This window comes from Vidua chalybeata, chromosome 21 (genome assembly GCF_026979565.1).
Source record: "Vidua chalybeata isolate OUT-0048 chromosome 21, bVidCha1 merged haplotype, whole genome shotgun sequence".
NCBI lineage: Eukaryota > Metazoa > Chordata > Aves > Passeriformes > Viduidae > Vidua > Vidua chalybeata.
In genome coordinates this window covers 3,300,888-3,315,285 of record NC_071550.1, presented here as the reverse complement: position 1 = coordinate 3,315,285, position 14,398 = coordinate 3,300,888, and the positions used below count along the sequence as shown (strand labels likewise).

The following is a 14,398-nucleotide window of genomic DNA, read 5'->3' as shown; positions in this document are numbered from 1 at the left end:
GTTCTGCACACCAGCACCTCCCTGGGATTTCTGGTTCCTCTTGGAGCAGATCCTGTGTGATCCCAGCTCCCTCTGGGTGCTCATTAAATGAAGCAGCTCCGGAATATGGGAGATTTGGGATTCCAAATGGCGCCCCCAGGGAAGTTGAGTTTCAGGACACAGGGTAGCGTTCCCACAGCAGAGAGGGAGCATTGGAGGCCACGTTTCCTTTTCCAAAGGGACTTGGGCATGTCTGGAAAGGAAACGGCTGCCTAATTAGATGGCTTGAAAATCTTTACCACGGCTCGTTACAAATACATTCATCATCCCCTATTGAAAGAACCGCGCTGCAAAAATGACATTATTGTGATTATTATTATTTATAGTGTAGATATGAATGAGCTTAATCCCGTCCTAGCCTGGGCTGGGTTCAGAAAGTGACCCAACATCCCAGTGCTGCTTCTTGGCCCTCGTGTCACCTGGGTTCTGTGCAGCCATAAACATAATTTGGGATGTTTTGGGAAATTGCAGCAGTGCTTTAAGGTGGGCAGCTTTAAAATGTGTAAGAGAGGGGGAAAAAGTGGCCCAGGGGTGTAAATAGGAGATGGGAGTGAGGGGGGTGATACCTGGCAGAGGTCAGTGCAGGGAGGGAGTGGGGAAGGCTGGGGTGACAAGGGATTGAGCTGTTCCAGGGGAGCAGGAGGTGTCTGCACAGCATTCCAGGGTTGGTGGTTTTCCCAGGGTATTAACACATTTCTCTAATTAATACAAACTTCCTTAATCAGCCCGGGATTCTGGTTGACCTGGCTGGGTGTCCGCCCCCTCCTTTGGGATGTGGTTTCTCTTGGAGGCATTGCCCGGTGCCTGGAGCTCTGTCACGGCTGTGAAGAGCCTCAGGGATGGGTGGCAAAATGCAGATCTCATCCTTTGTGGTTCTTCCCTGCCTGTGGTGGCCTGGGTGACACCCAGACCTTGAGGAGCTGTTGGAGAGCAAGGGGTTAATGGAGGCTTAGAGGGATGGATACCAGGGCAGAACTCCTGCTCCTCCAGGGAAATCAGTGATCTGGGATACTCCCATTGCTCATTTTCAAGGCGTTGTCTCCATCACCACCTCCCAGTTGGAATTAGTGAGGCCGCTTGGACAAAGTGGGCTCAAAGCAGAAGCTCTGACTCCAAGCACCCCAAGAACTCCTCAAACTTAAAAAATCCCAGAGCAAACCAATCCCACCCCCTCACTGCCTGGATAGAGTGAGGCAACGCTGGGGAGTGAAGGATTCCCACCCCCTCTTTGCCATCAGCTGGGCAGGGAAAAGGTGAGCAGTGTCCTGCTGGGATGGGGTGGCCCTCAGGAGCACCATGGCTGGGATCTCTTGGTCCCACAGGGAGCTGCCAGCACCTGCCTGAGGCACAATTCCACGTGCTATGGCACGTCCAGGCTCTTCCACAGCCACGATCCATCGGAGCCACGCCGGTGCGAGGCAACCTCCCCGCCTTGGGTCCCTGCCAGTGCCAAGAGCTCTGCCCTGTGCTGGTGGCACTGGTCCAGCCCCCGGGCTAATGAGGTGGCTCCCAATCCCGGTTAATCATTTGCCAGGGAACGCTGCCGGGGTGTACCCGAATTCCTCTCTCCTATGGACACGCCGCGGTGCGCTCGGCTGTCGCGCTCTCGCCCCGAGCTGCTGCACCGAATGTTTTGCAACAGAAAACCCCAAACCACATGAAAGCAGCCGAGTTTCATATTTCATTGTAACCCCAAATTCAGGTTTGCCAGGAGTTTCAGTAGTTTTACGAACCTTTCCCACGAACCTGCAGTGAGAGCTGTCGTTGAGCCCGGTTTTGATGCAAACCCAGGCGCGACTCGGGTCGCGTTTGAGGTCCGTGCAAACGTGAAATCCGAAGGGTTTTGAGAGGAAGGAAGGAGAGAACCCAAACACATGTCAGGGCAGTGCTTGCAGAGAGCCCTGCACACATCTGGGGCCAAGCTCTCATTCCTTGGGGACCTAGGACCGTGGCACCCATATTCTCTACACTGTGGGATGTTCTTGGGAATGTTCTGAACCAGCATCACCCCCAAACCAGCTGCTAGAATTTGATAAGTGCTGGTGCTCTGAGAATCCTGGCTCTGGGGAGTGACCCAAGGACCTTGTGGCAGCTTATTCTGGTGTCTGCCACCTCTGGGGCTGCTTTTGGACTGGCTATGGGTTCGCTTTAGGAAAAAACCCAGTGAAAGCCAGCGGTGTGCAAAGATGCTCCAAAAAGCAAGCGTCGGGGTGGGGATGGGGCTCCCTCTGAACCACGCCTGGCACACGCCCAGCCCTGCCTCTGGATTCCGTGTGTTATTGGATCCGCCCGCGGATCGCTTTTTCGGCAGCGCCGGCTTTCCTTTCTCCAGCAATTTCCTGAAATAACGTTAGGGAAATGTGAAAATCTTGAACTTTTGAACCTCCCCGGAGGACGGCAGGAGGAGGGGACGCCCGCCTCCTCCCTGACGTTTATTTTGGCTACAGGGCCTGGCGATGGGGAGGAGGGGGCTCTGCAGGCCGCAGAGGAGCCGCAGCAGCGCTGCCCCTTATTAATTAATGACTTTCTCATCGGTGGGTCACGGAGGCGAGGAAGGCAGAGGAAGTTTTCTTTTGCTGGCAGATGCCGGGGAGAAGGGGAGTGCCTGGGCTGGGTGGCGAGGGCAGGGGGTGACACTCGGGGTGATGGATGGGGCCGCGGGATTTTCACCGGGCCCTGGACGCGGGCAGCTCGCACCGGAGAGGAGCAGAGGAGGGAAGGGGGATAGGCTGTGCCTGGGAAGTACTTTTCCCTCTGATGAACTTCAGAGGAGTATAAATCACTGCCAGGCTGCAGCTGCGGAGCATGTGACGCTGGCAAATTAATGGGCCTTCGGAAAAGCGGCCATCACATTCCCCTCCGGCCTCTTAAAGGCACCGCCGGCCTCTCCAGGGCTGGGAATGGGGAACTGGGGGGGTCAGGGCTGGGCTGGGGGAGCCTCGTGGTCCTGCTGGCCCCTGAGTGAGCTGGGTGTGCCCACGGAGATGATCCGGTGTGAGGGCCCTGTGGTGCTCTCCATGGTGGAGCTCAATCCGTGGTGGGCTCCTGCTCTGCTGCCTGTGGACAAACAGGGCCGAGGTGCTCCTGGGACTGTTATTTTTGGGTACCTGGTGCTTGGTGCAGAGGTGCCTCTGCTCTCCTCTCACCTGCTCAGGTTTTGTGTACCAGAGCAGAGGACAGAGACAGATCCAGTGCACCCAAAACCTTGTGGCTGGAGTGCTGAATTTGCATCAGAGATGGCTGAGCCCTTGCCTGGGGACAGCAAGGTGCTGTGGCAGGGGACCTTGGAGCATCTTTGCCTTGGTGGCACCCACAGGCCACCACGTGCCAGGGCTGGGCATTCCCAGGCATCCTATGCAAACTGCTGGAGACTCTCCAGCTCATCCAGGGTCTCCAGGGCCACCGCCCAAGCCCGTCACACCACCGTGCTCCTCTTCCTCTCTCTTCAAAGCAGTGGTGGAAGAAGGGGAGAATCCAGTGCTGCAGCTCCTGCCCAGCGCTGCTGGAATGCAGGAGGGGGAGGGAGCCAAGCCACCAGCCCAACAGTTAAAAATTACTAAATACTTCCCTAATATAATTAGGTTTCCATGCAAGCAGTTGCTTTAATTGCCAGAGGGATGTGGGGCTGTGCAGGGAGAGCCAGGCTGGGCTGGCCCTGTGCTGCTGCTTTGGTCGGTGTCTCATGTTCTGCTCCAGCTGGAACAAGGGATTTGTGGGGGGGGAAATATTCTCAGGGATGCCCCAGTAAGGATTTGGCTGGGCCAAAAATAAATAAAAGTGCTTTGTGAACGTGGTGGGGCTGGAAGCAAGTGGTGGCGAGCAGGATCAGTGTCACCCTCCTTGGATGGGTTTGCTGGAAGATGAACTCAAATTCTACCAGGACATGCTGCAGTTTAAATTCCTGTTTATTTTCTAAGTGCCGTTGGAGCAGGGAAAGTTAGGCAGGCAAAAAAAAAAAAAAAAAAAAAACCCCAACCAAACCAGAGCCCACTCCGTGATTTACGTGGTAAAGGAGATAAGTGGGGATTTAAGGAGAAGGGAATATATAATTGAGACGAACGTGTAACATGAGCAGGGATCCAAACAGAGAGATTGTAATCAGAAGTGTGAGGAGAAGCTGGGGTTTATTAATGAAACGTCTCATCCATTTGTCAGCTGAAGAGGAACAGCCTTTCCCAGCAGCTGGAGGTGGAGGGGGAGGATGTGGGGATTCTCTCGGTGCTCCCGGCACAGGGATCGAGGCTGCCATCTTCCTGCCTGCCTTGATGGTGCTCAGCCTGGAAGTCCAGGCAGGATTAGAGGAAAAAAGGAAGTGTGGTTTCTGGGAAGCTGGATGTTATTGTTTTCCTGGCTGGAATCTGCCCTAGAACTCAGGAGCTGGGGGAGCTGCTTGGGGCTGAGAACCACCCGAGGTAGGGCTTGCTGGAGCCTTCTTCAAAGTCCCTCATCTTCCTCATGCTCTCCCTGATCCCAGTGCTTGGCTGCCCTGCAGTCCCCCTCCCCTGGCTGCTGCAATGCCCAGGCACATCTGGGAGGTGCTGCTGACCCCGTCCCACAGCCCTGCTGGCTCCCAGAGCTTGGACAAACCCCTCTGTCCTAGCCTGGAGGCTGCAGTCTGGTGCAGACACATCTGACCCAGCTTTGGAGGAGCAGCGGGAGCCATGTGGAGACCATGGAGCACCCAGCTCCAGGCTCCTCAGTGTCACATTTCCAGGAGCTGCGTGCCTGGAATTCCCATGGTTTGCCCTTGCTGTGTGGTGTGGGGGTTCTGCTCCATCTGTGCCGTATGGATCACCGAGTGCCTGTTGTTGGGGTGACACCAGGACAGGTGACACCAAAGCCTGGTGAAGTCACCCTATTTCATGCCCCACTCAGTCCCTTTTATCCCTGCCCAGCACTGCCTTTGGGGCCTCTCCATGCACTGGGGTTGGACGACAGTGCTTGTGGTGCCTGAGGGGTTAACCCGGAGCTGTGCTCAGCTCTGGCAGGGGAACGCTGCCTGTACGTGAAGGGAACATTTTTGTGAGGGGTCCTTCCCCTTCCCAGGCCCTGGCAGTTATCTGTGGGCTGCCAGAACTCCTGGAACGCCGAGCCCCGCTGGACATTGACCCGTCCGTGCCGAGCTCAATTAACTGAGGCTATCTGATTGGACTTGGTGCAGCCTAATTAGCTTTGGACTCCAACCAGAAACTTAAACCCAAAGGCAGCTTGCAGGCAGCCCATCCCTTGCTGCCGCCTGCCTGAGGGAGGGAAAAGCTTTCCCAAGCTTCCTCTCTGGCCTGAGAAGGGAGAACAACCCACCCAGCCTGCCTGCCCATCCCTCCGGCCACACAGCTGGAGTTGAGGGGGCTTAAACCTCTCCTCCTGCCCAAAACGTGTTACTGATCCCCAGCAGGTCACATAAAACCAGAGGCAGCTTCTTCCTCTTGGAAAAAAAGTACATGGCATCTAGTTTCTAGAGGGAACTTGCTTTTTTGGAAGGGGATCTGACTCTGCTTTCACTGTTTTGTCACACACCTTCCTGTGTAGCACCCAGTTCTCAGGCTCCTTCTTCCTTCTGGACCTGCAGCTGAGGGTCACAAAGTGGGTGGTTTGTCCCTGAGGAAACTGGTGCACTCCAGAGGGTTCTCCAGTCCTGGAGATGTGGAGGAGGAGCTGAGGTGGGAAGGGATGGCTGTTCTGGGACCCTGGGTTCCTTTCCCTAGCTGTGTTTCCATCTCTGTGACCATTAATGCTGCTGGGAAGGGACCTTCAGGGATCTGTTGACCAACTTCCCGCCAGGCATGGTTCTGAGAGGTGGGCATTTCTCCAAGGAGACTTGGAAAACAGCGTTCCCATGGGCTGCCCTTGCCCAGTTCCCAGCAGTGACAGCCTCTGGAGGGTTGGCTCACCCCACTTGGATGCTCATGAGATGTCTCCTGACCAGGTGACACCTCCGTGCCCATGCCAGGCTAGCTGGGTCTCAGCTGAGAGATGGAGAAGTCCACGTGGCCTTGCCATTCTCCAGCACCCCCTAAGGAAAACCACCACAACTGGTTTTCTGGAAAACCAGTAAGGGGAGTTGGTTTTGCTGGTCGGTGGCAGCGCAGCTTTGGTGTCTTGGGCTGCCAGCTGCACACTGGTGGTGAGCACCAGCCCAGGCCCCGCTGGATCAATTAAAGCCCATTATGCCAAGTGAATGACTGTAATTATCTCAAATCTGGATTAATGTGCATGCACAGCACCGTAATATAATCCGCCTGCCTGGTGCTTTGTGGGCCGTTGCTCCTGAGAGCCAGGCAAAGGCAGGGAGCTGCAATTCGTGGCTGTCTTCCTCCTCCTCCTCCTCCTCTCACCTCCTGCTGCTGGCTCAGACCTGAGCACGGAGCTTGGCCCATCCTGTGGGATCTCTAAAAGCCATGTGGGCTGATGGTGCAGAGCTCAGGTGGGAGCAGAAGGCGATGGGGAGGTGCTGTCCCTCCTGCCAATCCCCCAGATCAGCAGAGCAGGGGTGGCTGCAGCACCTCCAGGACTCATTAACAAACGAGCAACACATTTTAGCCCATGGATCTCAAAGGCAGTGCCTGGGAGAGCTGCTGGGCTGCTCTGCTCTTGGCCTTTAGGATTTGGCTCATCCCAGATCTGCTGGGAAGCTGAGGGTTGGGAGCTCCTGTTTCCCAGAGCACTCAGCATCCTTTTGGCCGCTTCTTGCCCTGCCTGCTTTGCAGAGGGATATTCTGGGGCTCAAGGGAGCAGGTTCCACAGGAGTGGAGAGCTTGGCTCCAGGTCTGAGCCCCATCCACTCTCCACATCCCTCCTCCCTGGAGCCCAGCGTGGGGATGTCCCCAGGCGTTGGGGACAGTGGTTGGGATGAACTGGGGCAGTGCCTGATCTGGGTTCTGGTGGGCCCAGCACATGCCACGTGTGTGGCTCATTACTGGGATGTCCTGGGGGATCTCCAGGGTGAGTGGAAGCTTCTCCTCTTTCTGCTGGATTGAGCCTAAAGCTTCCGAGCTCCTTGCTCATCTCGCTGGATCCTGCTTGGATTTTCATAGCTCAGAGCTCAGCACCCCCTCAAGGGCAATCAGATCACTTCCAATTTGCCCGTAAGCCCATAAAACTGCAATTGAATGTAATTAAAAGGCCATAATGAGCTCCAGCAACCTGCGGGACCACTGTGCCTGAGCTCTCACCGTGCTCTTTTCGGGGACTGGGATGGAGCCAGCGAGGCTGCCAAGGTCAGCGGCTGCAGGGAGGATGAGGAGCTCCCTGGGCAGGGTGGGCAGACTTTGGGAAGTGCCTGGGTGCCACCATCACCACGTCCCCACGATGGTGATGCCCATCAGGAAAGAATCCCTGGGAGCAGCCATCTGTTTTTGTGGAGCAAAGGGGCCAGCAGGTCCAGTCACCTCCCCATGTCCTGCTCCAGGCTGTGCTTGGGGAAGGGGGACAGGGGACAGTTGCAGCAGTGGTGGCTGAGCCCTTGTTCCTTGGCAGTGGGGTCCCCCAAACCTCCCTTTTAGGGTGCATGAGGACACCCAAGAAGCTGGAGAGATGTAACCCCAAGCAGGGTTTGCCTGGGAAATCCCAACTCTGCCAGATTTGGTGCAGACAGCTGGGTCAGGGGCATCAGCCCCCCCTATCCCACACCCCAAAAGCACCAGGAGGGGACAGCCCTGCTCTGAGCTACCTCTACAAAGGGCTCTGAAGAGCTGCCACGTCGAGCCCTTCATCAGCCACCCCCTGGCAGCCCAGGAGCCCTGGCAGCAGCACTACACTGCCCCTATTATGGGCTGGCCCTGCAGCGGGTTCCCAGCCAGTAAATTAGGGGCACTCTGCCTGCAGAACAGAGAGCATTGTGAGAGCGGGGCCAGCGCCGGCCCTTGAGGGATGAAATAGGAGCCTGTAATTTCTCAGCACTGTTGTGACATCTTTGCACAAGCGTGTGATTGAGTCACATTTGCTTTATCAGCAGAATCCTTGTTTGCCTGGGTGCACCCTCCCCCCTCCACCCAGCGCTGCCAGGGTGGGGGAGAGCTGCCTGCTCCCCTCCCCCTGGGCTTCCCTGCTCTCCCCACACTTCCCATATGTCCTGCTCCTCAGCCTCCCTGCTTTTCCCTTCTCTGCCTGCCCCTGGAGGTTGCCCTGTCTGCTTGGGACATGGCTGGGGGTGCTCCGTGTGGCGGGGAGATGGTTTGGGGTGGGGTCCATGTGGTGTTTGCTCCAGTGACAGGCAGCTCACAGGGACAGCAGCTTCTGGAAAATTCCCCTTTTCAATCCTTCCCCCTTGGAGATGGGGTAGTCCCTGCAGCCTCCCAGCTGTGCCACTGCTCCAGGAGCAGGGTGTGATCTTAGCAGGCTCCTGAGAGGGTGGGTTTTTTAAGGGAAAAAAATCCAAAATAAGCCCCTGTGCTGATGCTGAGCACACCTGGTCAGCCCTGCCATGGGGTCTGTGTGCCCCCTCCTCCATGGCAGCTCTGAAGCATCAGGAGCAGCTGTCCCATTTTCGGTGTGGATCCTGTGCTGGGGGGGTCTCCAGACCCTTAGGCACCCAGGGTCCAGCAGGTGATGGGGTGAGTTAGGGGTGAGTGTCTCCCAAAAGTGGTGCTTTGAGCCAGATTGCCAAAAAGTGGGATTTTCTCCAGAGGAGAAAATAAAACAGGATTGAGAGGAAGAACGGGTGTTGGAGCTGCAGGGACAGAGGTGACCCAGCTGTGGAACAGGGATGCTGCTGCAAGGCTTGGGGTGGGTCCCACTTTGGGGAGCCCCTGTGGCTCACCAGTGGGATGCTTTTGCACTTCCCCTTCTCCTTGTGGGAAGAGAGCAGAGGTTTCCTGGGTGGTAAGCAGGAATTCCAGCTGGGGAGGGAGAGGCTGGCGTGCAGAGAGCAGTGGAAAAGCTGCTCGTGGGTGCCGTGAGCTCACGCCAGGGTGAGCCGCAGGTGAAGTGCTGGCAGGAGGCAGCACCAATGCCTGGCAGCACGCAGAGGGATGCTGTGGAATCCCTCCAGCCAAGGAAAAGCCCTGCTGCTGCACTGAAACCCCAAAAAGCAGCTCTGCTGCTGGCTGGGTTCAGCAGAGGTGCTGCGGGAAGGTTTCGGGGAGAGCGCGGAGCCAGAGGTGAGAAGCTCTGTGGCTTTGAGGTTTTAGTTTGGTCAGAGTGAAACCTGCTGGGAGGAGGAACCCACCCTGTGCAGATTGCAGCTGAAACTGAGTTTCTCACTGTCCTCGAGCAGCTTGAACCACCACAGCATCACCTGGGGAAGATTCTTAGTGTGGCTGGAGAAAGTCTCCCAAATCTCAGAGCAGATTCCCGAAGAGAAACTGCACGTGGTGATTTTGAAATGCCTGCAGCAAGACAGGTTTCTGTGTGCTGCCCCATGTGCAGGGCTTGGGGATCTCAGAGGGATGTTCTCAGGTTTGTCTTTGTACTCGAGTCCAGAAATACAACAAGAAAAAGCAATTCCAGTTACCTTTTGCTGAAATCAGAGCTACTCAACAACCATGCTGCATTCCCATCATCCTACGTCCCTTTGCCTGTAGCTGTGGAAAAGATACTCAGAAGGGATTTATGGATAGAACATGGCTGCATCTTCTGACAGCTTGGGATCCATTCCCAGGGATTCCCTGTGTGCTCAGAACCCAGGTGGTTTGAGAGGATCAGCTGCCTGTCCTCACTGGGCAAACTGCTTTAAATGCAGCTTAATTTGCTTGGATTTGTCACAGGGTGCTGCTTATTTCTTGGACCCACGGATGAGTTTTTGGGATAAGAAGCACACTGCACACTCAGGTCACCTCCCTGAGCGTGCCCAAGTCAGGCACTTCTGGGTCCATGGCAGCTCTTGCTCCATCCTCCCTTCAGCTCTCAGCTGTGCTGCTATAAACTGAGAGCAAACTTACTCAAGATTGTAGGCCAGGGGCTATTTAAATTCATCCCCGAGTTTGTGATCAGGACAAAAGTGAGGACCTGACCTCTTGTGGTCACAGCATTACCATGGCAATTTTCACGTGAAAACCACTGTCCTGCCCCAATCCTCTTGTTCTCCTGCTGTTTTCCACCCATGCCCTGGTTTACTGTGAGAGAAAAGGAAAGGGAAACCTCCATCATTTGAGGTTCCTTGTCTGGAGATTCCCAAACTGCTTTTGAGGAATGAAAGCAAAAGGACATGGATCTGCACTGCCGAGTTCATTTTGGTGTAGAGTCACCAAGGAAGGAACATGGGGCACTGCCTTTACCTGATCCCCGTGCGTTTGGGGGTGAGGATTTGGAACCTGGGCACCCCCAAAGTGATTTGGAGAGCAGAGGAGGAGGAGGAGGAGGAGGATGTTGGCAGGAGCCTGATCCGTGCTGCTGGTCCTGCTCCCTTCCCAGCGTGGCCCTGCAGAGCTCTAACACCAAGGGCTGACTTAAGGAAGGGAGTGGCAACCCAAATTTAGAATTTCCTCCTCTTTAATACCCAGAGTTGATTCACTTTCTGATTAAGGAGGAAGAGGTGCTGAGGGAAGAGAAAAGAAGAGCAGAAGCAGGGGGTTGTGAGTGGCTTTCCAAATCTCAGCTGGTGCCAGGGACAGGCTCTGGGGTTGGCCCTGCAGTGCCAGCTCCTCGAGCCCTAGTGCCAGTGGATTGGCTGTAGTTGTATCCTAGGTGAGCAGCTCTCCTCAGCTGCAGCAAACCACAGCTCAGGGAGTCTGTTTGTGCCTTGAAATATGTTTTTTTTTTTTTTTTTTTTAACTTCCCCTCTCTCTGAGCCACCAAGCTGCTGAGTAAACTCCCAGGATATGCCAGAAAAGGTTTTCCAGCAGAGCTAGGTCACTGTAGTTTTACTGGCAAAGCCTCTTAGGCATAAATGAAGATTATTCTGGTGAAAGCTTATGCTGGTACACTTTATTCCAGTACAAATGACCTATCCTGGGAAAAAAAAGTGCCTCTGCACATTGGAATTGTTCTGCTCTGGGACATTTTGTGGTCTAGAAATGCTAAAATCACAGCCCTTGGTGATAGTGCTGGATCAGCATCAGCTGCTTCAGCTGCTGCAGACGTGCCCTGGCCAGGCAGCAGCACTGGGAGTGACACTGGGTGACAAAATGCCACAGGGAAGGGTGGCAAGGGCTGGTGGCATTCCGGGTGTTGCTGGAGGGTCTGACCTGCCCATCTGGGCTGCATCCAGCCATGGATGTAGCTGGAGCTTAGTGCTGAATGCCAAGGGGATGGAAAATAGCAGTGGAGCTGCCCATGGGTGTTGGGTAGAAATGTTTTATGGAGATTTTTTTTTTCCCTTATTGGAAATGATCATATTCTTGTTCTAATGATAATATTATTGTTCTAATTATTATTATGATTATGATAATGCCAGAAGAGTTCTGTCTGAGGTAAGGGTGATCCAGCAGTTGAGGTGTTATGCTGGATTTTGGAACTGCCAGGATCTGTTCCCAGCTTTGGCATCAGCTTTTGTCTGGTTTTGGGGCTGCTGCAAACCTCTGTGAGGTGGGAATCCATCCCAAAGAGATCTTGGAAAGGCAGGAATCTGCTGAGGGAAAGGGATGAGCACCAGAAACACAAAACTCAGGCTCCTGTGCTGGGTCTGGTGTCCAGGGGATGATTCCTGGTGTGGGAACACTCACAGGGCTGCTTGCAGCCATCCCTTGCACATGGATCATGTGGCCCTGCCCTAAATGTCATATTTCTTGGGAAAAAAACTCCCATCCAAACTCCGTGGCTGGCAGGCTCGTAGTTTGGAGGAAGAAAAAGAGCTTCACTGCAAATTCTCCAGCTGCTGACGAGCTCTGGTTTCTGATCTCCCAACTGCCATGGGGCATCTTCGGGGAGAGACAGAGGTCGTTGTGCTAAAACAAAGGACACACACAGAAAATAGCTGCAGTTGAGGGGTGTGACAGAGGGGAAATGCTTTCAGAACTTTTTTTTTTTTTCCTAATTTTTTTTTTCTTTTTTTAATTTAGAAACAGGCACAGAGTTTATTTTGGTCAAGAGATAGTCACACACAGCAGCTTTAAATGGCAGAGCTCCTCAAGGAGAAGGAACAGTCTCACAATGCTCGAGCTGAAAATGCCTTTGGGGAAATGCCTCCTCTGTTTGCTGCAGTCCAAGTGGTTCTCATCAGTTTGGGAATTTATTTGTCTCTATTAAGGATATTTCCTCAATCTAGGCGCTTTTTTCTTTTTTAAATCTAGCATTTTGTAGCATTCTTTTTGCAGTTAAGGGCCTTTAGGGTACTTGTGATGGGGAAGAGGGCAGACTCCTCATATCCCACTCCTGATGCCCATCTTTCCACCTCAATTTATATTTTCCCTAAACTCCAGTTCCCTCCAGCCAGGGACTGGCAGCATCTGGGCTGAGTTGCCTCAAGTGGACTGTTGATTTTGCAAAGTTTAACAAACCATATTTGCTTGCTGGATGTAAATGTTTCCCATTGCTGCCGCTCTCCCAGTGGGGTTTCGGAGCTGGGAGTGTTTGGATGAGGAGTGGAAACCTCCCAGTGTCCAAGAAGTTGCTTGGAACTTTTGAATCCTGACGCTGTGCAGAAGTTCTGGTCTGGTTCAGATTTCCCAGGGTGTGGCTGAGGGGTTTGGGTGTAAACACCCCCAAATGTGGCCGTGCCTACCCACATCTCCATTCCCACACCATTATCCCTCTCCTCCCCTTGCTGTTTTTCCCTCCCAGTTCCTTGCTGGGTGCTGGGGATCACATTAATGTGGGAGCAGGGTGGGTGAGGGGGCTGATGTGGTGACATGGGATGTTCAGGGAGCTCCTGAGGTGCCCAGGAATTGGGATTTCGGGAGAGGTGCCGGCCCCACACGTGCTTTACTTGGGCCGGTTGCCAGTGACCCTCCTGTGACCTCTCCTGCCTGAAATATTCCGGATCTTTTCTAAGGAAGGACTGTGCTCTGCTGCCTTCCTTTTGCACAGGTCAAAGGCCCGTTTCCCCTGCATCTGCTGCATCCTTGGAAGGTGTCCCTCCATCACCCCGTGGTGATGTGTTTGTGGGGTCCTGCTCCAGAACGAGCTCCTGGATGGCACTGGGGGCTCTGCTGCTCTCCCAGCCCTTTCCAAACCCCAAGCCCAGAGAGCTGGGCAGTGCTGTGCCAAACCCCGGCAGCAGCCCTGGAAGCCTCCCGGAATTTCCCGGGGTTCCTGCTGTGCCTCCCTCACGGCCCTCGGGCGCGGGTGACGCGGTGTCAACATCCTGTGAGAGCCCGGCCAGGGACAGGGGCTCTGCCACGGCCCAGGGGTGCCTTTGGGGTCGGACATGGGATACTGGGGCTCCTGGGGGCAGCAGTGGGGCGGCAGGAGGACTCTGGAGGCGGTGATGGCATTCTGGGGACAGCAGTGGGGTTCTGGGGACAGCAGTGGGGTTCTGGGGACAGCAGTGGGATTCTGAGGGCAGCAATGGGATTCTGAGGGCAGCAATGGGATTCTGAGGGCAGCAGTGGGATTCTGAGGGTGGTAATGGGATTCTGAGGGCAGCAATGGGATTCTGAGGGCAGCAGTGGGATTCTGAGGGCAGCAGTGGGGTTCTGGGGACAGCAATGGGATTCTGAGGGCAGCAGTGGGGTTCTGAGGACAGCAGTGGGATTCTGAGGGCAGCAATGGGATTCTGAGGGCAGCAGTGGGATTGTGAGGGTGGCAGTGGGATTCTGAGGGTGGCAATGGGATTCTGAGGGTGGCAATGGGATTCTGGGGACAACAGGGGGATTGTGAGGGCGGCAATGACATTCTGAGGGTGGCAATGGGATTCTGGGGGTGGCAATGGGATTCTGGGGTCAACAGTGGGATTCTGAGGGTGGCAATGGGATTCTGGGGACAGCAGTGGGATTCTGAGGGCAGCAGTGGGATTCTGAGGGTGGCAATGGGATTCTGAGGGTGGTAATGGGATTCTGAGGGCAGCAATGGGATTCTGAGGGCAGCAGTGGGATTCTGAGGGCAGCAGTGGGATTCTGAGGGCAGCAATGGGATTCTGAGGGCAGCAATGGGATTCTGAGGGCAGCAGTGGGATTCTGAGGGCAGCAATGGGATTCTGAGGGCAGCAGTGGGATTCTGAGGGTGGCAATGGGATTCTGAGGGTGGCAATGGGATTCTGGGGACAACAGGGGGATTGTGAGGGCGGCAATGACATTCTGAGGGTGGCAATGGGATTCTGGGGGTGGCAATGGGATTCTGGGGTCAACAGTGGGATTCTGAGGGCAGCAGTGGGATTCTGAGGGCAACAGCAGGGTGCTGGAGACAGTAATGGGATTCTGGATGTAGCAGTGGGGTTCTGGAGGCAGCAGTGGGATTCTGGTTGCATAAATGAGACTCTGGATGCAGTGATGGGACTCTGGGTGTGTAATGGGGTTCTGGGGGCAGCAGTGGGATGCTGGGGCCA

The 14,398-nt window shown here is 54.9% G+C and overlaps 1 protein-coding gene across 2 annotated transcripts in view; it reads left to right on the top strand.

Annotated features, from left to right (window-relative positions):
• RXRA (retinoid X receptor alpha) overlaps positions 1 to 14,398 on the top strand; it is a 98,747-nt gene that overhangs the window by 51,083 nt on the left and 33,266 nt on the right. Inside the window, exon 1 of one of the 2 annotated variants that reach the window (XR_008434513.1) lies at positions 13,465 to 14,354. The exons of the other annotated variant lie outside the window; for it this stretch is intronic. The gene's annotated coding sequence lies outside the window, so the exon portion shown is untranslated. Of the gene's footprint in view, positions 1 to 13,464; positions 14,355 to 14,398 lie in introns of those variants that run through there. 2 annotated transcript variants of the gene reach the window in all.